Source organism: Scyliorhinus canicula, chromosome 5 (genome assembly GCF_902713615.1).
Source record: "Scyliorhinus canicula chromosome 5, sScyCan1.1, whole genome shotgun sequence".
Lineage (NCBI taxonomy): Eukaryota > Metazoa > Chordata > Chondrichthyes > Carcharhiniformes > Scyliorhinidae > Scyliorhinus > Scyliorhinus canicula.
Genome location: NC_052150.1, coordinates 10845859 through 10867808, shown reverse-complemented (window position 1 = coordinate 10867808; position 21950 = coordinate 10845859). Strand labels below are relative to the sequence as shown.

General features: G+C 47.4%; 1 protein-coding gene across 1 annotated transcript in view; it reads left to right on the top strand.

Annotated features, from left to right (window-relative positions):
• Nucleotides 1-21950, top strand: part of cpne4b (copine IVb) — a 469926-nt gene that overhangs the window by 91953 nt on the left and 356023 nt on the right. The gene's annotated exons all lie outside the window — the stretch shown is intronic.

Sequence of the window (21950 nt, the reverse complement as noted above, 5' to 3'; positions counted from 1 at the left end):
AACAACTCTTGGTTGGACCACAATTCAAGTACTGCATGTGATTCTGGCCGCAATGCTTTGAAGAGGACATCGAGGCTCTGGAGAGGTCATAGGGGACTCTATAGTCAGGGGCACAGATAGGGGCTTCTGTGGATGTGAAAGAGACTCCAGGATGATATGTTGCCTCCCTGGTGCCAGGGTCCAGGATGTCTCTGAACGGGTAGCGGGCATCCTGAAGGGGGAGGGCAAACAGGCAGAGGTCGTTGTACATATTGGTACTGACGACATCGACAGGAAGGGGCATGAGGTCCTGCAGCAGGAGTTCAGGGAGCTAGGCAGAAAGTTAAAAGACAGGACCTCTAGGGTTGTAATCGTGGGATTACTCCCTGTGCCACGTGCCAGTGAGGCTAGAAATAGGAAGATAGAGCAGCTAAACACATGGCTAAACAGCTGGTGTAGGAGGGAGGGTTTCAGTTATCTGGACCACTGGGAGCCCTTCCGGGGCTGGTGTGACCTGTATAAGAAGGACGGGTTGCATCTGAACTGGAGAGGCATAAATATCCTGGCCGTGAGGTTTGCTCGTGTCACGCGGGAGGGTTTAAACGCAGGGGGGTGGGTACCGGAGCAATAGGTCAGAAGGTGAAAGCATTGAGGGAGAACTAGGTAATAGGGCCAGTGTGGCTCTGAGGAAGAGCAGACAGGGAAATGTTGCTGAAAACAGCGGGTATGGTGGCCTGAAGTGCATATGTTTTAATGCAAGAAGTATAACAGGTAACGCAGATGAACTTAGAGCTTGGATTAATACAGAGACCTGGTTGAGGGAAGGACAGGATTGGCAGCTAAACGTTTCACGATTTAGATGTTTCAGGTGGGATAGAGGGGGATGTAAAAGGGGTGGCGGAGTTGAGACACTGGTTAGGGAGAATATCACAGCTGTACTATGGGACGACACCTCAGACGGCAGTGAGGCTATATGGGTATAGATTAGGAATAAGAAGGGTGCAGTCACAATGTTGGGGGATTACTATAGGCCTCCCAACAGCCAGCAGGAGATAGAGGAGCAGATAGGTAGACAGATTTTGGAAAGGAGTAAAAACAACAGGGTTGTTGTGATGGGAGACTTCAACATCCCCAATATTGACTGTGATTCACTTAGTGCCAGGGGCTTGGACGGGGCAGAGTTTGTAAGGAGCATCCAGGAGGGCTTCTTAAAACAATATGTAGACAGTCCAACTAGGGAAGGGGCTGTACTGGACCTGGTATTGGGGAATGAGCCTGGCCAGGTGATAGAAGTTTCATTAGGGGAGCATTTCGGGAACAGTGACCACAATTCAGTAAGTTTTAAAGTGCTGGTGGACAAGGATAAGAGTGGTCCTAGGGTGAATGTGCTAAATTCGGGGAAGGCTAATTACAACAATATTAGGCAGGAACTGAAGAACCTAGGTTGGGGGAGGGTATTTGAGGGTAAATCAACATCTGACATGTGGGAGGCTTTCAAATGTCAGTTGAAAGGAATTCAGGACCGGCATATTCCTGTGCGGAAGAAGGATAAATACGGCAAATTTCGGGAACCTTGGATAACGAGAGATATTGTAAGCCTCGTCAAAAAGAAAAAGGAAGCATTTGTCACGGCTAGAAGGCTGGGAACAGACAAAGCCTGTGTGGAATATAAGGAAAGTAGGAAGGAACTTAAGCAAGGAGTCAGGAAGGCTAGAAGAGGTCACGAAAAGTCATTGGCAAATAGGGTTAAGGAAAATCCCAAGGCTTTTTACACGTACATTTAAGGCAAGAGGGTAGCCAGGGAAAGGGTTGGCCCGCTGAAGGATAGGCAAGGGAATCTATGCGTGGAGCCAGAGGAAATGGGTGAGATATTAAATGAATACTCTGCATCAGTATTCACCAAAGAGAAGGAATGGGTGGATATTGAGTCTGGAGAAGGGTGTGTAGGTAGCCTGGGTCACATTGAGATCCAAAAAGATGAGGTGTTGGGCGTTTTGAAAAATATTAAGGTAGATACGTCCCTAGGGCCAGATGGGATCTACCCCAGAATACCGAAGGAGGCAAGAGAGGAAATTGCTGAGGCTTTGACAGAAATCTTTGGATCCTCACTGTCTTCAGGCGATGTCCTGGAGGACTGGAGAATAGCCAATGGTGTTCCTTTGTTTAAGAAGAGTAGCAAGGATAACCCAGGGAACTACAGGCCGGTGAGCCTTACGTCAGTGGTAGGGAAATTACTGGAGAGAATTCTTCGAGACAGTATCTACTCCCATTTGGAAGCAAATGGACGTATTAGTGAAAGGCAGCATGGTTTTGTGAAGGGGAGGTTGTGTCTCACTAACTTGATAGAATTTTTCGAAGAGGTCACAAAGGTGATTCATGCAGGTAGGGCAGTGGATGTTGTCTATATGGACTTCAGTAAGGCCTTTGACAAGGTCCCTCATGGTAGACTGGTACAAAAGGTGAAGTCACATGGGATCAGGGGTGAGCTGGCAAGGTGGATACAGAACTGCCTCGGTCATAGAAGGCAGTGAGTAGCAATGGAAGGGTGCTTTTCTAATTGGAGGGCTGTGACTAGTGGTGTTCCACAGGGATCAGTGCTGGGACCTTTGCTGTTCGTAGTATATATAAATGATTTGGAGGAAAATGTAACTGGTCTGATTAGTAAGTTTGCAGATGACACAAAGGTAGGTGGAATTGCGGATAGCGATGAGGACTGTCAGAGGATACAGCAGGATTTAGATCATTTAGAGACTTGGGCGGAGAGATGGCAGATGGAATTTAATCCGGACAAATGTGAGGTAATGCATTTTGGAAGGTCTAATGCAGGTAGGGAATATACAGTGAATGGTAGAACCCTCAAGAGTATTGACAGTCAGAGAGATCTAGGTGTATAGGTCCACAGGTCACTGAAAGGGCAACACCGATGGAGAAGGTAGTCAAGAAGGCATACGGCATGCTTGCATTCATTGGCTGGGGCATTAAGTATAAGAATTGGCAAGTCATGTTGCAGTTGTATAGAACCTTAGTTAGGCCACACTTGGAGTATAGTGTTCAATTTTGGTCGCTACACTACCAGAAGGATGTGGAGGCTTTAGAGAGGGTGCAGAAGAGATTTACCAGGATGTTGCCTGGTATGGAGGGCATTAGCTATGAGGAGCGGTTGAATAAACTTGGTTTGTTCTTGCTGGAACGACGGAGGTTGAGGGGCGACCTGATAGAGGTCTACAAAATTATGAGGGGCATAGACAGAGTGGATAGTCAGAGGCTTTTTCTCAGGGTAGAGGGATCAATTTTTAGGGGGCATCGATTTAAGGTGCGAGGGGCAAGGTTTAGAGGAGATGTATGAGGCAAGATTTTTTACACAGAGGGTAGTGGGTGCCTGGAACTCGCTGCCGGAGGAGGTGGTGGAAGCAGGGACAATAGTGACATTTAAGGGGCATCTTGACAAATACATGAATAGGATGGGAATAGAGGGATACGGACCCAGGAAGTGTAGAAGATTTTAGTTGAGACGGGCAGCATGGTCGGCACGGGCTTGGAGGGCCGAAGGGCCTGTTCCTGTGCTGTGCTGTTCTTTGTTCTTTGTTCTAGGTGGAGAGAAAGATGTTGCATGAAATGTGTGGGTTGACAGAAAGGACAAACAGACTTACCCCTTTCACTTGGGGAATAAATATGGCTGAGGGGGTAACCAAATAACTTAAAATCACAAAGTGTTTTGACAGAGTGGGTACAGAGAGAAACCCGGGGAAGCATACGAGGGAGGAGGGATTAGAGGATTACAGTGGTAGATTTAGACACAACAGGAGTATTCACACTAGGAGCATAAACACTAGCATGGACTGGTTGGGCAGAATGGCGTGTTTCTACGTTGATGAACCTACGTCATCCAATTATTCAGTTGGACTAAATAATGGCAAAAGAATTCCCATGTCCTCCAATACTGTGGCTAACAACCCAAGTCAAGTAACAAGCCTGCGCCAAGCCCTCGATCCCTCTCAACACTTTAATGAACAGAAAAATGATGAGCCTGCCCTCCAACAACCAAAGGTTCAACTTTGCAGGCGTTACCTCATGGCTCAGAACCTCTATCAGGAGAGACAGGGTGCCCAACATTAAATACATTTATGGACCTGATCTATATCTGTGTAGCTGAATAAGATTCGAATGGGTTATAAATCAGAACCATTATTTCAAATGTTCATATAAATGGCCTAATTTACTCAACCGGAACCAGAAGCAATGCATTAGCCAATGTGCGGCAAATAATGCACAAGGATATCGAACAAGCAAATGTAAATCTTAGCATAGATCAACGAATTGTAAAGAACTCACTCCCCCCACTCAAACTTTCACCTCCCTTTAAGAAGTTGCTTCAAACTCACCACTTTGAGCGAACCTTTGATCATTTGCCCCTCGTCTTGGTGTCAAATGTTGTTTCGTGACGCTCCTGTGAAGTGTCTTGTGAATGTTTTACTATGTTTAAAGGTGTTAAAGGGCAGCACAGTAGCACAGTGGTTTGCACTATGGCTTCACAGCACCAGGGTCCCCGGTTCGATTCCCGGCTTGGGTCACTGTCTGTGCAGAGTCTGCAGGTTCTCTCCGTGTCTGCGTGGGTTTCCTCCGGGTGCTCCGGTTTCCTCCCACACGTTCCTAAGGACGTGCTTGTTAGGTCATTTGGACATTCTGAATTCTCCCTCCGTGTACCCGAACAGGCGCCGGAATGTGGCGACGAGGGGATTTTCACAGTAACTTCATTGCAGTGTTAATGTAAGCCTACTTGCGACAATAAAGATTATTGTTATTAGATAAATGAAAGTTGTTGTTCTGACGCCTTGAAACTATTAAAAACAAAATGATGCCAAGCAGTCCACTCACAGTCCGGCAGGTAGCCGAGCACTGAAATTAAGGAATCGAATGCGCGGGCTTTGGACATCGGTAGCAGATTGACAAAATTTGAATGACAAGCGGACAAATTGGAAGAGACAGTTGAAGCAGGGACGACAGAGCAAGGATAATGTGCGGAGGGAAAGGGATAACATGGGAAAAGAGAGGCGCAGAAAGTGTGAAGTATGACACAAGGACATAGAAGATGAATGAGGAAGCACATAATCTGCAGAGGTAAGCCCAAATGTACAAGGCAGCCGCTTAATATTTTTTGTGATGAATTGATACTGTACAGGAGCCGGCCGTACTACATTCCAATCTTAATCAGGTCTTGACGTTCCTGTGCATTCCTTTTCTTCAGATTCTCATTATCTCTTGTGCATTTTTCTGCAATGAGGATTATGCAGTTGAGGAAATTATAAAAGGTCAACAAAATAATTCATGAAATAAGAGACCTATACTGCTTGATGTTCAGTTATTCCGGGTTATCTATCTAAACAGGTTTTTTATTTCATGAAAAGTTTTTATTTTAATGTCTGCGTGAAGTGCCTTCTGTTGCAACAATTCCCCTTGGTGCCTTTGTTAGATAGGAACAACATTAGGTCCCTTTGAGCCTGTTCCACTGTTCTGGTGCATCATGATGGAATTGTCTACCTTGGGGTTCCACGTGCCTTTACTCATTTCTCTGTCAAATAACCATCACAAATTCCCCCACCTTGGATCTAATGGCGACAGGCGATCTATGTGCCCATTACCCTTGTCCTAGGTGGTGGAGGTCATGGATTTGGGAGACACTGTCGAAGACACCTTGGAATAGCTGCAGTGCATCCATTGTGCGTTGGTAGTGGAAGAACTGCAAGTTTTAGGTGGTGGATTTTTTTTCCGAACACCTAACTTGAGCAAGCAGATGATGCTAACTGGTTTAACGTCTCATCCGAGAATCGGCTCCTCCAACTGTGCAGCACTCCCTCAAGTGCCGGACTGGAGTGTCAGCTTTCACTTTTGTGGTCAACTGGTGGAGTGGGATTTAAACTCAGGATCTTATAACTCAGAGGGAAGCATGCCAACAACTCGCCCATAGCTGACCAGGCTTTTAGCTGCTGGATGGAGTGCCTATTAAGCGGGCTGTTCCGTCCTGGATGGTGTCGAGCTTCTTGAGTGTTGCATTCATCGAAGCAAGGTGTGAGCATTCCATCACACTCCTGACTTGTGCCTTGTAGATGGTGGACAGGCTTTGGGGAGTCAGGGGCTGAGTTACCTTTCCCAGGATTTCTAGCCTCTGACTTGCTCTTGTAGCCACAGTATTTATATGACTGGTCCAGTTCAGTTTCTGGTCAATAGTACATTCAAGGAACTTGGTAGTGGGGGATTCAGTGACGGTTATGCCAATGAAGTGAAGGGGGGGCTGGTTAGATTCTCTCTGGTTGGAGATGGTCATTTCCTGGCACTAGTGAAGTATGAATGTTTTATCAGCCCAAACCCTCTGTTATCCAGGTCTTGCAGCATGTGGGCATGGATTGCTTCAGTATCAGAAGAGTTGCGGAGAGAACTGAACATTGTTCAATCATCGGCAAGCATGGCCACTTCCTACCTTAGGTTGGAGGGGAGGTTATTGATGCAGCAGCTGAAGGTGGTTGAGTCAATAGGATCAAGGATGGTTAGCCCTGAGAAACTCCTGCAATGATGCCCTGGGCTCAAATGATTATTCTCCGATGACCAGGACCACCTAACTTTGTGCTAAGTATGATTCCAGCTAGGCGACAGCATCTCTCGGTGCTGCACTTGGTGTAATGCTGTCTTCATGTCCAGGGCATCCACCTCAGAAATCCAGTCTTTTTCTCAATGCTTGGGCCAAGACTGTATGAAGAAACGTGGAGTCCACACAGAGTAGTAACAAACAAAACAAAGTTTGATTTACAAAGTTTAAGGTACGCTGCTCCTGGACCGTTCTGAGGAGGCTGGCTCCGAACTGACTGGTCGACAACATGTACATTGTTAATTCAGCTTCCTCTGCCCCCTTAGTGGGGAAGCCCGTATTCTGCAAGGGACGCGGGGAATACAATTGTTCCCAGCCCATTAAGTCCCGTGCGGCGCAGGTTATGATACAGACCATAACGAGGTTAGGAACTGAGCGATCTTGATGGAACTCAGCTTCAGTGAGCAGGTTGTCGCTGAGTAAGTGTCACCTGATGGGCGACATGGCGGCACAGTGGTTAGCACTGCTGCCTCACCGATTCAGAGATCCGGGTTCAATTCCAGCCTCGGGTGACTGTCTGTGCGGAGTCTCACTTTCTCCCCGTGTCTGTGTGGGTTTCCTCCGGGTGCTCCGGTTTCCTCCCACAGTCCAAAGATGTGCGGGCTAGGTGGATTGACCATGCTAAATTGCCCCTTAGTGTCCAAAAGGCTAGGTGAGATTACTGGGTTACGGGGATTGGGTGGAGGTGTGGGCTGAAGCAGGGTGCTCTTTCCAAGGGTTGGTGCAGACTCGATGGGCCAAATGGCCTCCTTCTGCACTGTAAATTCTATGACTAAAAAAATTCTATGATACAACGGTCGACAAAACCTTCCATTGCTTTGCTGATGATTGAGATAGACTGATGAGGGAGTAATTGGCTGGATTGGATTGGTTCTGCTTTTTGTGCATAGGGTGTATGCAAAAAAGTTAATTCGCATTTTTTAAAATTCAAGGAAATGTTAACATGGATGAAAACAAGGGCAGCACGGTGGCGCAGTGGGTTAGCCCTGTTGCCTCACGGTGCCGAGGTCCCAGATTCGATCTGGGTCACTGTCTGTGTGGAGTTTGCACATTGTCCCCGTGTTTGCGTGGGTTTCACCCCCACAACCCAAAGATGTGCAAGCTAGATGGATTGGCCACGCTAAATTGTCCCTTAATTGGAAAAAAATAATTGGGTACTCTAAATTTACAAAAACAAAAATGAAAAAAACATGGATGAAAACATATGACGTTTTCATGAAGATCATACCATGCACATGCCGTGTGGTGATTGGATTTACCTTGACATTTATAAACACTTTTTATAAAAAGTGCGGGGCACTTTTGGATGAAGTTGGCATCTATTCATCAGGGACAAGCGCAGAAGAAAACTGAACAGGAGTAAGTCGTAGAGCTCAATGATCATCGAGCCTGCTCCACTATTCAGTATGGTCTTTGGTCAACTCTATGTTCCTGTCGGTTCCCCATAAGCCCTGATTCTCCCAAGAGACCTCTCTTTCTTGGCTTTGAATATGGTTAGTGATGGAAAATCACGGTAGCATTGTGGAAAGCATAATTGCTTCACAGCTCCAGGATTCCAGGTTCGATTCCGACTTGGGTCACTGTCTGTTTGGATTCTGCACATCCTCCCCGTGTGTGCGTGGGTTTTCTCCAGGTGCTCCGGTTTCCTCCCACAGTCCAGAGATGTGCAGGTTAAGTAGATGGGCCATGATAAATTGCCCTTAGTGTCCAAAATTGCCCTTAGTTTTGGGTGGGGTTACTGGGTTATGGGGATAGGGTGGAGGTGTTGACCTTGGGTAGGGTGCTCGTTCCAAGAGCCGGTGCAGACTCGATGGGCCGAATGGCCTCCTTCTGCACTGTAAATTCTATGATAAAAATGCCAAATCCGCAAGGGTGGGGAATTCCAAAGAAGGCTCCAACTTTTGCTTCCGCGCCTCCAGTATATCCTCACTTAAACATGGTGACCAAAAAATTGCCGTGCTGCGGTCCACTCTTGTTCTGTACTGTGCTTACACACGCTGGCTCCGATCTGTTACAGTGCAGGAACTCCTAACCCCAAATAATTTAATGAAATGGTGGGCTGGTGGATATTAGCATTTACTAACAAGCTGCCGGTCACAGTCTGAGACTTGATGTTGTTGGTCACAATTCAGGGAACTGCAGGATGTTAGGATGCCAGTTCATTTTGAATCGGAACGGACCAGACGTTGTGATTAAAATGACAGCCATTTCAGTGATTGACAACCATATCCTGCTCAAATAATTGGTGTTTGTTTTTGCAGCGGCCCGTAATTTGGGATGGATGCAACTTTTGTTGACATATTTGCTCCTCACACTGCCTACAACAGCGGTTGAAATGGAATTCCAGCATATAGTTCTGCTGGTGCTAAAGTAACACAATTTTTAAATCAGCAAGATTCAGTACGTGTTGCCTGTGTTAGTATCGGAATACAATGTTCATTATTCCTTTTATCTACAACTTCTTTTGTATATAACACTTTGCTGGTTCCCAGCCCCCTTTCAATTTAGTTAAATGTAAAAGCAACTACATTGATGGTTGCCTGAATTGTGACCAACAACATTTTTTAAAATTCAAGGAAATGTTAACATGGATGAAAACAAGGGCAGCACGGTGGCGCAGTGGGTTAGCCCTGTTGCCTCACGGCGCCGAGGTCCCAGATTCGATCTGGGTCACTGTCTGTGTGGAGTTTGCACATTCTCCCCGTGTCTGCGTGGGTTTCACCCCCACAACCCAAAGATGTGCAAGCTAGGTGGATTGGCCACGCTAAATTGCCCCTTAATTGGAAAAAAATAATTGGGTACTCTAAATTTACAAAAACAAAAATGAAAAAAACATGGATGAAAACATATGACGCACTCGTTATGGATACCCTGACACTTGGGGAAAGAGCTAAAGATTTCTGAGAAAGGAGACATGCTGTCGAAGTTTTTCACCTTGTGCTTATCAGGACAGATGCAAGAGTACCAAATTTCAAAGAGACCATATGTTTATACTAGCCATGGGAGGGTGGCACCATCGCGCAGTGATTAGCATTGCTGCCTGCGGTGCTGAGGACCCGGGTTCAATCCCGGCCCCGGGTCACTGTCTGTGTGGAGTTCACATATTCTCCCTGTGTCTGCGTGTTTCACCCCCACAACCCAAAGATGTGCAGGGTAGGTGGATTGGCCACGCTAAATTGCCCCTTAATTGGAAAAAAAATATTTGGGTACTCTAAATTTAATTTAAAAAATACTAGCCATGGTGCCATACGCCTTGCTGGATCAAACATCACGTCCCTTCTGCTGTTCGCAACAGGCTGAACACTGATTGAACTCAACCAACCATAGAATTTATCATAGAATTTACAGTGTAGAAGGAGGCCACTCGGCCCATCGAGTCTGCACTGTCTCTTGGAAAGAGCACCCTACCCGAGGTCAACACCTCCACCCTATCCCCATAACCCAGTAACCCCACCCAACACTAACGGCAATTTTGGACACTAAGGGCAATTTATCATGGCCAATCCACCTAACCTGCACATCTTTGTGACTGTGGGAGGAAACCGGAGCACCCGGAGGAAACGTATGCGCACACGGGTAGGATGTGCAGACTCCGCACAGACAGTGACCCAAGCCGGAATCGAACCTGGGACTCTGGAGCTGTGAAGCAATTGGGCTATCCACAATGCTACCACTGCTGGTGAAGCGTAGAACCAACATTAGATGTTACTCCACGACTGGACAGCACTTACTGAACAATCACAAGTGTGCTAAGAATTACTCTAACAACCAGTTTAAGACCATAGAATCTACAGCACAGAAGTAAGCCATTCGGCCCATCGAGTCTGCACTGGCCCTTGGAAAGAGCACCCCACCTAAGCCCATACTTCCAACCTATTCACGTTACCCAGTAACCCCACCTAACCTTTTTGGACAGTAAGGGCAATTTAGCATGGCCAAACCACCTAACCTGCACATCTTTGGACTGTGGGAGGAAACCGGAGCACCCGGAGGAAACCGACGCATGCACTGGGAGCATGTGCAGACTCCACACAGACAGTGACCCAAGCCGGGAATTGAACCTGGGAACCCTGAAGCTATGAAGCAACTGTGCTAACCACTGTGCTACCATGCTCCTCTTGTCAGTCAGGCTCGCAATGTGGCTCACTTACACATGCTAGAAGCTACATGTATTTGTGCCCAGGGATCTGCCCTCTGGAAATAGAAAGGACATGTCCAGGCATTGTGCCTATTCAATTGAACAAAACCTTTGGGAACAACTCTCCCCTGACACAGTCCCCATTGCAATGCCGCGACAAATCAGAATCCACTTGCCAACCAATCAGCACCCTTTTTCTCATGTAGCATAAAATTGTTCTTCCCTTTGAAATTTGGTATTCTTGTGTTTGTCCTGATGGGTGCAAGACTTTGACAGCAAGTCTCCTTTCTTCAGCAAAGCTAAAGATTTAGAGATAGCTGCCAACATATAGAGGGACAGTTAACCTAAGTTTATAATGAAGTGACTCTCCACAGTAGTGAGATCTTGTGGACATTTCTATGGTTCTTATATTTAAGGCAATTCTCTTATTTGAAGGGGTGGGATGATGGCTTATGGGGGATAATGGGTACCCTTCACATTGACTGGCTCATGATACATTTGTAGCAATAGAATACAGGGGGCTGGTAAAGTGAGGCTCATACTATTTCAACAATGAAGGTTATACAGTTGTTGTATTATGGGCTGTATATTCAATTTAGGGTAAAATAAAGGAGGTGATGTGACCTGTTCTGAAGTCTGCCTAACAACCAGCCTGTGTAAGGGGACTGTTGTTGATTAAAGGAAGGCTTAGATTGCTTTCCTGGGAAGAAGATGTAATGTTTTCACACTTAGAGGCCATGGCAGCAGAATCTTTGTGAACAGTGGTTAGACTGCCAGTCTCCAAAGTGCCAGAAAGGTGTTGAGAATGTCGGGTTGTAAACAGCTATGCTTTGAACTGTCCATTTAATTCCAAGATAAAGGGGAGTGTTTTCTTAAGAATAACCTGGATAGAAGGTCCATGTGGTTTATGTTGCCATGGAGATGGACTTTGAGAGGGGAAGCATTCATAAGATATCCCTGAAAACTTACAGACCGAGGCGGGTGGCCAGGATCCAGGGGAGAGAGCACAGCTATAGGCTGAAAGCCCCTGTGGTTCATGCAGGAATACAGGTGGGAGGTCACGCTTGGATCAAAAAGATCAGATGTAGTGTGTTACGTCCTCACGAATAAGACGTCCACCCATGACTTGATAAAGTTTAGTTATATTGAGAAGTATCTTTCTCCAGGAAATGGCCATTGGTGAGCTTGACTTTTGTGATAGAAAGACCGTTTTGACAAAGGGTGGGGTGAAGTTGCCATTAGCTGTGACACTGAGAAAATTGGGCTTGGGGGAATACAGAGGTTACAGGGTATGCCTGATTTTCAGCAGATGACAACACAGGCAGCCAGCGGGCCGTGTGCTGTGAACCAGCCCATGAGGAAGTCCATGGTTCCCAGGGTGACTGTGACTCGGGGAGTGCTGAGTTCATGAAGAGCTGCAGCGAGATTCAGCTATCTGCATTGCACCAGTGGCAATGAAGGTCATTTTACTGCCACCAACCTTAATGCTGTCGGCACTTTATTTGTTTGTTTGTCTTTTGGAAAACTTTTCCGCATCGTTAAAGGATGACAGACTAAAACTGTACTAAAAATGAACTAGTGTTGTTCAATTGTGCAGCAGTAATGATGCACACATTTACCACATAACAATGCCGCTGCATTTATATAGTGCCTATTAAGTGGTAAAACATCCCAATGCACTTTTGAATGTATTCTGCACCTGCGCCTTTTCTTTGTCCCATGAACATGCCGTGAGCGTATGTCTGAATTATTATTTTTCCCTCTCATTGGGGAGCCAGCACGGATGGGTGACCGCCTTGCCAATCGGTGAGCTGGAGGGAATAGCAGAAAGTCCACTACAGATATCTGTTCCGGAAGTTTCCTTTGCAGAGGTTGTTGGGGATCTCTTGCATTAATATCCGGCCCCGCACGTTGGCAAGTGGCTCCTGTTGACAAAGCTCCTCTCTGCTGCTCTCGGAGTGCCTCTCCTCCCATCCGCGGGATCTCAGAATGTGGCCCCAATGTTTGCCTGTGGCCATTCTCTGAGGGAGTTGAAGCATCTTTCCACTTGACTGGAAAGCCGCTGGGGTTTTCCTACGAGGCGTTACGATTGGACCAGTACGACCAATAGTTTTGCACCGTTGATGCTGCTATGTGCTATATGGAACCCCGGCCAATCATTGCTGCAGGATCTCTGTTAACCGCGAGGAATCAATTACCTTTTCTTGCCAAATGTTAGTGCCGATCAATCTTGAACTGAAAGATCACAGTGTATTTTCTTCTATCTATCACAAAAGATAGGCCAAACGTGGCCAGACATGCCAAAGTGTTTACCAGCCAGTGAAGTGCTTTAAAAAGTGTAGTCACTGATGTAATGTAAGAAACGTAGGAAAGGACACAGAAAGCTCCCACAAACAGCAATGAGCAGCTAAATCTCTTTTTGTGGTGATTGAGGGATGAATGTTGGCCAGAAGGAAATGAAAACAAATGAAAATCGCTTATTGTCACGAGTAGGCTTCAATGAAGTTACTGTGGAAAGCCCCCAGTCGCCACATTCCGGCGCCTGTCCGGGGAGGCTGGTACGGGAATCGAACCGTGCTGCTTGGTCTGCTTTAAAAGCCAGCAATTTAGCCCAGTGAGCTAAACCAGCCCCTTTGCACTGCACTCCTTCGAAATAGAGCCTTGGGATCCTTTATATCCGCCCGAGGAGGAAGGTGGTGGCCTCAGTTTAACGTCTCATTTGAAAGATGAAGTCCTGTGGCAGTGGTGGGGATGGGAAGTATTTCCCCCTGAGGGGGCTGGCGGGAAGCCAAGTCATATTTTCCAGTTTTGACCTCATTGATTATGCAATCGGGCGTTTAGCGTCAAATCCTGCGGCAGAACCAGCTTGATTGCGCTCACCCCGTCTTCGTATCTCGGTGCCACATTGAAGAGGCCCCCAACCTCATTGATCGCCCTTGAAGAAAGAAGGCGGGCCTCCTGAAAAAGGAGATGGGATCTCCAGGAATACTCTGAGGCTGCAAGGTGGACCTCCTCAGTGACACTGAAACTGGAAGATCCACTAGAGAGATACTCCCCCCACCCACAGCTCTGGTGCTCCGAGGGGCCAGAGTTGCTGAGGGCAAGTCTGGACTCTGGAGGCAGCCCTTATGCATTTTTCAGGAGAGTCCTGGCTTCTGCACGGCACGTTGCTCCAGATGTGTTCTGGACTGGCGTGTTTTCCGGCCAGCGGGAATCGGGAGTGGGGGGGGGGGGGGGGAGGGGGGGGGAGTTCCGACTCAGGCCATCATCAGCATCCCATTAGCAAGTTGCAAATCAGCTTCACACCGGCCTTGGTTGGGTCTCCCGATCTGTCCTAGCGGGCACCATCGGAACATCCCGTGGGAAATTCCTGCCTGTGGGAAACCGATTTTTGGATTCCTGTCAAATCCCCTCCCCGCCACCCTCCTTCCCCCAGCATTGAACCTACCGATGGGGAGATTGATGAATTTGGAGAGCTGATACTCAAGTAACCTTCTAGTGAAACCAACTTCTGAACACAGGGAACAAACTGGTTGCGTCAAATGATGCTTGTAGAAATGTGGGTATTGCTAGTGGCCATTGTCACTTGTAATTCTGGGAGGAAACCAAAGCAGGAATTTTACCTGCTTCTGGTTTCAATTAACTTTTAACCACTGGGCCTCAATTATATGCGGCTGACTAAATTCTTGCCCGGCTTGGGCTGGAACATGGATGGGGCAGCACGGTGGCACAAATGGTCAGCACTGCTATCTCACAGCACCAGAGACCTCTTCAATTGCGAACTCGGGTGACTGTCTGTGTGGAGTCTGCGCGTTCTCCCCGTGTGTGCGTGAGTTTCCTCCGGGTGCTCCGGTTTCCTCCCACAGTCCAAAGATGTGCAGGTTGGGTGGATTGGCTGTGCTAAATTGCCCCTAGTTGGAGGATAGGGTGGGGACTGGGCCTAGCATCCATAGAATCATAGAATCCCTACTATGCAACAAGGAGGCCATTCAGCCCATCTAATCTGCGCCGACCCTCTGAAAGAGTACCCCACATAGTGGCACCTGGGGGTCCAGGCTATTATAGAGCCCTGGGTGGTTGTTGACAGGGCAGAGTGGTATCATGGCACTCTTTACATCACCCCAGCGTACCAGTTTGGCACTGCCAGGTATCGGGCCTGGGGCCCTGAGCAAGTGGAGGGTATGTTCCTGGGGACCTCCCACAGTTGGGCAGGAGGGGGGTGTTAAAAACAGGAGGATGGGGGCCTGAAAGAGGCAGGGAGGAATGTGGCAGCCAGACAAGATGTTGCCCCGATCTGCGAGGAGCCTTTACTGCTGGGCGGGCCAGCAGGAAACCCCTTGAAGTGCGCCCTCGGCAGAGAGAAACTCCCCACGGCCACAAAAAACTGGCAAAGTGCCGTTGAATTGCCGGATGTCTCTCGCTGCTGCAGTCTTCGAGAAATACCCTTTTAAACGCACCCAAAACCGGACATAGATTTCTTCCGGTTAAATCGCACCCCTCGTCTGACTTCAATCCTCTCTGCCTTAAGTTGCCCATTTAAGACAGAGATGAAGAGGAATTTATTCTCTCAGAGGGTAGTGAATCTGTGGAATTCTTTACCGCTGAGAGCTGTGGGGGCCGGGACAATAAGTATGTTCAAGGCTGAGATAGACAGATTTTTAATCAGTAAAGAAATCGAGGGTTATGGGGATAAGGGGCTGGTTTAGCACACTGGGCTAAATCGCTGGCTTTGAAAGCAGACTAAGGCAGGCCAGCAGCACGGTTCAATTCCCATACCAGCCTCGCCGGACAGGTGCTGGAATGTGGCGACTAGGGGCTTTTCACAGTAACTTCATTTGAAGCCTACTTGTGACAATCAGCGATTTTCATTTTTCATAAGGCGGGAAAGTGGAGTTGAGGGTTATCACATCAGATCAGTCGTGATCTCATCGAATGGCGCAGCAGACTGGATGGGCCGAACGGCCCCGCTTCTGCTCCTACGTCTCATGGTCTTATGGACCTCGGAGAGAAAACTGCCTTGAATGGCTATTCCTGCTCAAGTCAGAGTTAAAATAGCGACCAGGGCCTGGTAACCCCTCCCCCCCCCCCCCACCCCCCGCCTCCCCCACCACCACTACCGCCAACAACAAAATCTCACCAGGCTTTTCCAAACCCAGGTGTAGCAGAATGGAAGGGTGCGGTTAGTAGAAAGCGAATCCTTTTGGTTTTCCTGTTGACGGTGAGCTAGTTTGTAATCTAATTTCACCCCAGACAATTCGGACATCTGTACCAGCTAGGTTAGCTGGTTGGGAAGCATTAAAAAGCACATTGTAAATAGACAATGCCGGCACGTCAATTATCACTCACTAACAAGATACTAACAAAAAATGATTCATGTTCCCATTGCCAAGAAATCAAACATTCTACCTCGATTTTGAGGACTGATGCGAATGTCGACCTGGTATTTTCTTGTTAATTGTCAGGCTGATTTGGTTTTTTTCTCCCCTTTTGATTTGGGCTGTGTGCAGTGATGAAACTGCCACTGTGCAGTTTAGTGATGGATCAGTTGTTCCTAAGCTGCCATACCTACATTCACAGGTCTGCCTGCAGGAGCTGGGAGGTTACTGTAAAATTGGTGTCTGCACTGTGACAGGCTGTCAAATCCCTGCTGGACTCTCTTAGCACATTGATTTCAGATTTTTAATTGCATCTTTGCATGAGGATTTGGCAGGCTGGCCCTGTCAGGAGCATCAGTTAAACTCCGTTCGAAAAAAAAAAACCCCGTTCTCAGACGCGGAATGTTGAAGGGTGTCAGGACCTTGGACAGGGCCTTGCAGAGGGAGGACAGAGGAGATTCAGCCTGAGAGATGAGGGGATTTCAGCTCACCGGCTAGAGGGAAGAAGCGGGAGGGGAATTTTAACACAGTAAAGGTGGTCAGAAACGTGAGGGGTTTTGGCAGAGAAACTGAGAAGAAACCGTTCTCATTGGCAGGAGGACTGGGACCCACAGGATTTAAGATAATTGGCAATGAGGGAGAGTTTTTTCCCCCCGCGCCGTACCACATATTTTTGCAGCGCTCTGTGGCAGGGGGAAAGACCGTGATGTGTTATCTGTGCTGGTCTAACATGGACTGCAACTGGATGCAGTAAAATGGGAAACAGGCTTCCGACACAGGAGATGGTCCAACACTGTTTTATTGAACCTGCTGATTGCTGTACATAATCTGCTGTGGGTTGACACTCTATTAACCTAACTGATAACCTCCTACTGGCTTGACCAGACTAGCTCTCTACCACATGGTGATGATGTTCATTGGCCTGTGCACTGCGACTATCTCCCTAGCCGTGTCCTGTGAGCGAGGGAGACCCTTAATGCCCTGTGGGCGTTATAGGGGTGGTGTCCTGTCTGGTGATTGGTTGTTCTGTGTCTTGTGTGTTCATTGGTTATTCTGTGTGTCAATCACTGCCTGTCTGCATCTCATGATATACATGAGTGGATATTCTGACAGATCGAGCGAGTGTGGGTAACTTGCTCACACAGGCCTGATGGGCCAAATGGTGTGTGGTAGGGGCCACGGCAGAAAAGAAAAACAGACTTGGATTTATGTACCACCTTTCATAATTTCAGGATGTCCCAAAGTGCTTTACACCCAATGATGTACGTTTGAAGATTAATCCATGCTGCACAGTAGCACAGCAAGGTCCCACAAACAGCTATGTAATCAACACCAGGTCATCATTTGTTTTCTTCTGGTGACTTTAAAAAAAAAAAATATCGAGTACCCACTTATGGTGATCATGGCAACTATCATTGATTGTTGCAAAAACTCAATCGGTTCGTTCATGTCCTTTTGTTTACTTCCTTTGCCCCTATTTCTTTTGTGCTGTTTTATTATTCTGGTCCGTCGACCTGTAATTGGATTTCTGCCTTTAAGCAGAAGACTCAAGGTTGAAGCAACCTGCTTGTCAGGACACTGTGCTCCCAGGTTTTGGGTTTGCTAAGGAGAAGCCAGACTCCTTGGCACCGAGTGGATCTTAGGAACCGGATATGGAGTGAGTTGGATCGACTGGTTGGCTGGCAAAGCACAATGGGCAGCAGTGTCGCTTCGCAGCTCCAGGGTCCCAGGTTCGATTCCCGCCTTGGGTCACTGTCTGTGCGGAGTCTGCACTTTCTCCCTGTGTCTGCGTGGGTTTCCTCCGGGTGCTCCGGTTTCCTCCCACAACTCCCGAAAGACGTGCTTGTTAGGTGAATTGGACATTCTGAATTCTCCCTCTGTGTACCCAAACAGGCGCAGTAAGTTCATTGCAGTGTTAATGTAAGCCTGCTTGTGACAATAAAGATTATTATTAACTGGTGGGTTAGCCAGGCACAGTATTCTGCCAGGCAACAGTCAGCGATTGCTTCCTGCGTGATGCTTTCTGAGAGAACTTAGCAGAAGCGTTTAGACTTTGGAAGTGAAAGGAACACACTCTCTCTCCTGTTTGCTGAAGTGAGAGAACTTCTCTATTGTTCTGAAAGCAGTGAGTGCCTGGCACATCCTTTGCTGTGAACCCAAAATAGTGCTGAATCTGCCGAGAAGGTAGACAACCTTGCCAGAGAAAACCACCTAGCAGGAAGAAGTATCGAAAAAAAAGCTACACATCATAAAAATACTAACTAGAAGTCACCCCAGCGCATCAAAGATCTTTATCCTTTTACTTTTAATAATATTTTATTTTCCTTTCAATCGCCCTTTTCCCTCTGTGTTTGTTTGTGTGTGTGTGTGTATAGGGAGAAAAGGAGTAGGGGGAAGCGGGGCCGGGGGTGTGTTGGATTGATAGTCATTTTGGGGCTGATTTAGCTCAGTTGGCTGGACAGCTGGTTCATGAGGCAGACCGAAGCCAGCAGCGTGGGTTCAATTCCTGTAATGGCTGAGGTTATTCATGAAGACCCCGCCTTCTCAACCTTGCCCCACACCTGAGGTGTGTTGACCCTCAGGTTAAATCACCATCAGGCAGCTCTCCCACTCAAAGGGGCAAGCAACCTATGGCCATCTGCGACTATGACGACTTTACTGATGGCTACATTTTCTGTCCGTTTAATTGTAACACCGTACATGATAATTGGTTACTTGTGTTAAAGCTAAAAAACTGGTGGCTGCAGATTATTGGGATCAACCAAGGACCTCAGATATATTAAATGAAATGTAATTTCACCTGTGTTGCGACTTCTGGTCAAGTGGGGCTGGAATTGACCACACGCTGGCCCAGAGCGTCGTGACGAAAAGGAAATTCTCCATCCTTACCCGATCTGGCCTACATGTGACTCCCAGATTCACAGCAACATGGTTGGCTCTTATTTGCCCCTCTGAAAGTGCCCTAGTCAGCCATATCAGTTCTAGGACAGGCCTCAGGTCCCAGAGATTTATCTGCCTTTAATCCCATCAGTTTATTCAATACCTTCTCCCGAGTGATGGTTATTGCACTAAACTCCTCTGCATCAACTGCAGTTCTTGGAAAATTTTTATTATCCTCTACCGTGAAGCCAGAGGCCAAATATTGGTTCAGTGTCTCCACTATCTCTGTGCTCCCCATTATTACCTCACCAGTATCGTCCTCTAAAGGACAAACATTTACTTTATATATTTATAGAAACTCTTGGTATCAGTGTTTATGTTTTCTGTTAGTTTCCTTTCTTAGCTTTTTTGGTTCTACTTTTAGTAGCTTTTTGCTGACCCCTAAAGTTATCCCAATCCTCCAGCTTGCCACTAGCTTTTGCAGTATGGTATGCCCTAGTTTTTGCCTTTATGTCCTCCTTGACTTCCTTGTTTAGCCATGGAACGTTTTTCTCCCTTTTACAATTCCTCAGTAATACACTTTAATTGAGAGGTGTTTAATATCTCCCTGAATATCCTCCATTGTTCTATCCTCAATTATCTGCGTGCAGTCTACTTGGGTCAACACGTTCTTCAGGCCGGTATAAATAGCACTGCCCAACGTTAAACCTCTAATACAGCATTCTGTCCTCTCTCGCTCAATCTGAATTCAAAATTCTCGCATTTCTAGGATCCTTAACGACAAGACTATTTATCAACCCTTCTTCGTTACATAATACTAAATCTAAAATAGCCTGCTCCCTGATTAGCTCCACAACATATTGCTCTAAGAAACAATGCCTCATACACTTTATGAAATTTCCCTCGGGGTTACCCTTGCCAATTTGATTAATGCTGTCAATATGCATATTAAAATCCCCATGATTGCCATTGTGTCCTTCTCACAATTATTTATTGGTTTATACTATGCCCCACTTTGGAAGTATTGCTCGGGGGCCTGTAAATTACTCCTACCAGGGAGATTTTTTTCATTTGTTTTTTATTTCCACCCAGATCGATTCAACATCTTGGCCCTTAGTGTCAATATAATTTCTTAACCCAGCCTTGATTCCATCTTTAACCAATAAAGCAACTCCACCTCCTGTTCCATCCTGTCTATCCTTTTAGAATACTGAGTACTCTTGGACATTCAACTCCCAGTCCTCCTGCCACCAGGGTTCAGTGATCCCCACCAAATCATACCCATTGATATCTATATGTGCCATCAGCTCATTGACCTGATTCCGAATACTGCGTGCATTTAGGTACAACGTTTTTAAGTATGTCCGACTGATTTGTCTTTCCCTTGCAGGATTTTCTTGTGCAGGCACAAGATTCTACTGCCAGCACACCACACCAATTATCAGAACCCAGCTGTCAGTTCTAATGCTCAGTTCTGCTTGTTGGCCACAAGGCCTATGGAGGAGCCTGTGTCCTCAGTCCTTTCCACACTGTGCCAACCTTTCCTGTTTGTCGATAGCTGCTGTGCTCTCCAGCCCATTCCCTGTGCTTGTTCGGGGTCATTCATTCTGTCTGTTCTAATGACCCCAAAGCCAAGGTTGCTCTCAATCTATTGAAATGATGACAGCCTGGCTACAGTCTGCAGCTCCTCCCCTTGGGAAGCCTGGAATCCTTTGCAGTGTTAATCCCAATATCTGCCTCTACCACAGTCTGGATTCTCCGGTTGCCGACACCGAAATCGTGTTTGGTGACCGGCCGGAGAATCCGAGTTCCCGAACAAATTGGGAGCGACGCCGCTCTCGCAATGCTCCACCCCTTCAAAGCGGAAAAATCTAGGAGTGCGCATGTATCGACCGCCTCAGGCCATTGCCTGAGGCCCCCCCCCCCCAGTGCTCCGCCCCGACTGGCCGAGTTCCCGACGACGCGGGTCTCTCATGGTCTCATCCATCGGGAACTCAGCGTAGCGGCTACGGACCCAGTCCAGCACCGCCACAATCGGGGGAAGGCCGATCCGGGGGGCAGGGGGGGACATTATTCGGGGCTGGGGGTACTGTGGTAGTGTGGTCCGGGGCATGCAAGCTGGCCGAAGGGGGAGACTATTTCGCGGGCCGGGTCCATGAGCGGCTGCCGCCATGTTGCACAGCGCGGCTGCTGCAGTGCGCATGCGCGGCCACGGACCCGGCAATTCTCTGGGGCATATTGCCAGCTAGAGCCGGGTGATCTACGCTGCCGTCCTGCTCGCCCCCAGCTAAACGGTGAATCGGTGGCCGTTTTGCGCCCTTTGTAAAATGCCACCCTTCCCACGCCGGCGTGTGGACATAGTCCGTGAATCTAGCCCATGGTGTCCTCCAAATCTCCCGGCTGGGGAGAACAATGATCCATCCTCGTTACATCTTTAATTGCAAGCTCAATGGTAGTGTTACAGCTGATCAGTGTGCAATGACTGAACCCCATGGGAGATTAGTTAAGTTTGATTTTGTCCTAGTCACGGTCTAAATAAAGTTTATTGTGCAAAGTGAAACGAGTGGAAATAAGGGGGCGTTAGAAATACACAGGCGGAATATAGATCGGTGATGACACAATTTGACACAAACCCTATAAAGACGTGAGTTCCATTCTGCAGTGTTAATCCTAATACCTGCTTTAACACTGAATATAGTGCAAAGTATTGATAGCCAGAAATTCCATTTGTCTGCTCCTAATTCTCTTATTATCATATACACATCCCAGGACATTTCTTTTACCCACTGGAAACTTCTTCCTTTTTGCAAAAGTGCATTGCAAAACTTTTCAAATTGAATGTACAGGCACATTCTCCCCGTGACTGCGTGGGTTTCGCCCCCACAACCCAAAGAAGTGCAGGGTAGGCGGATTGGCCACGCTAAAATTGCCCCTTAAT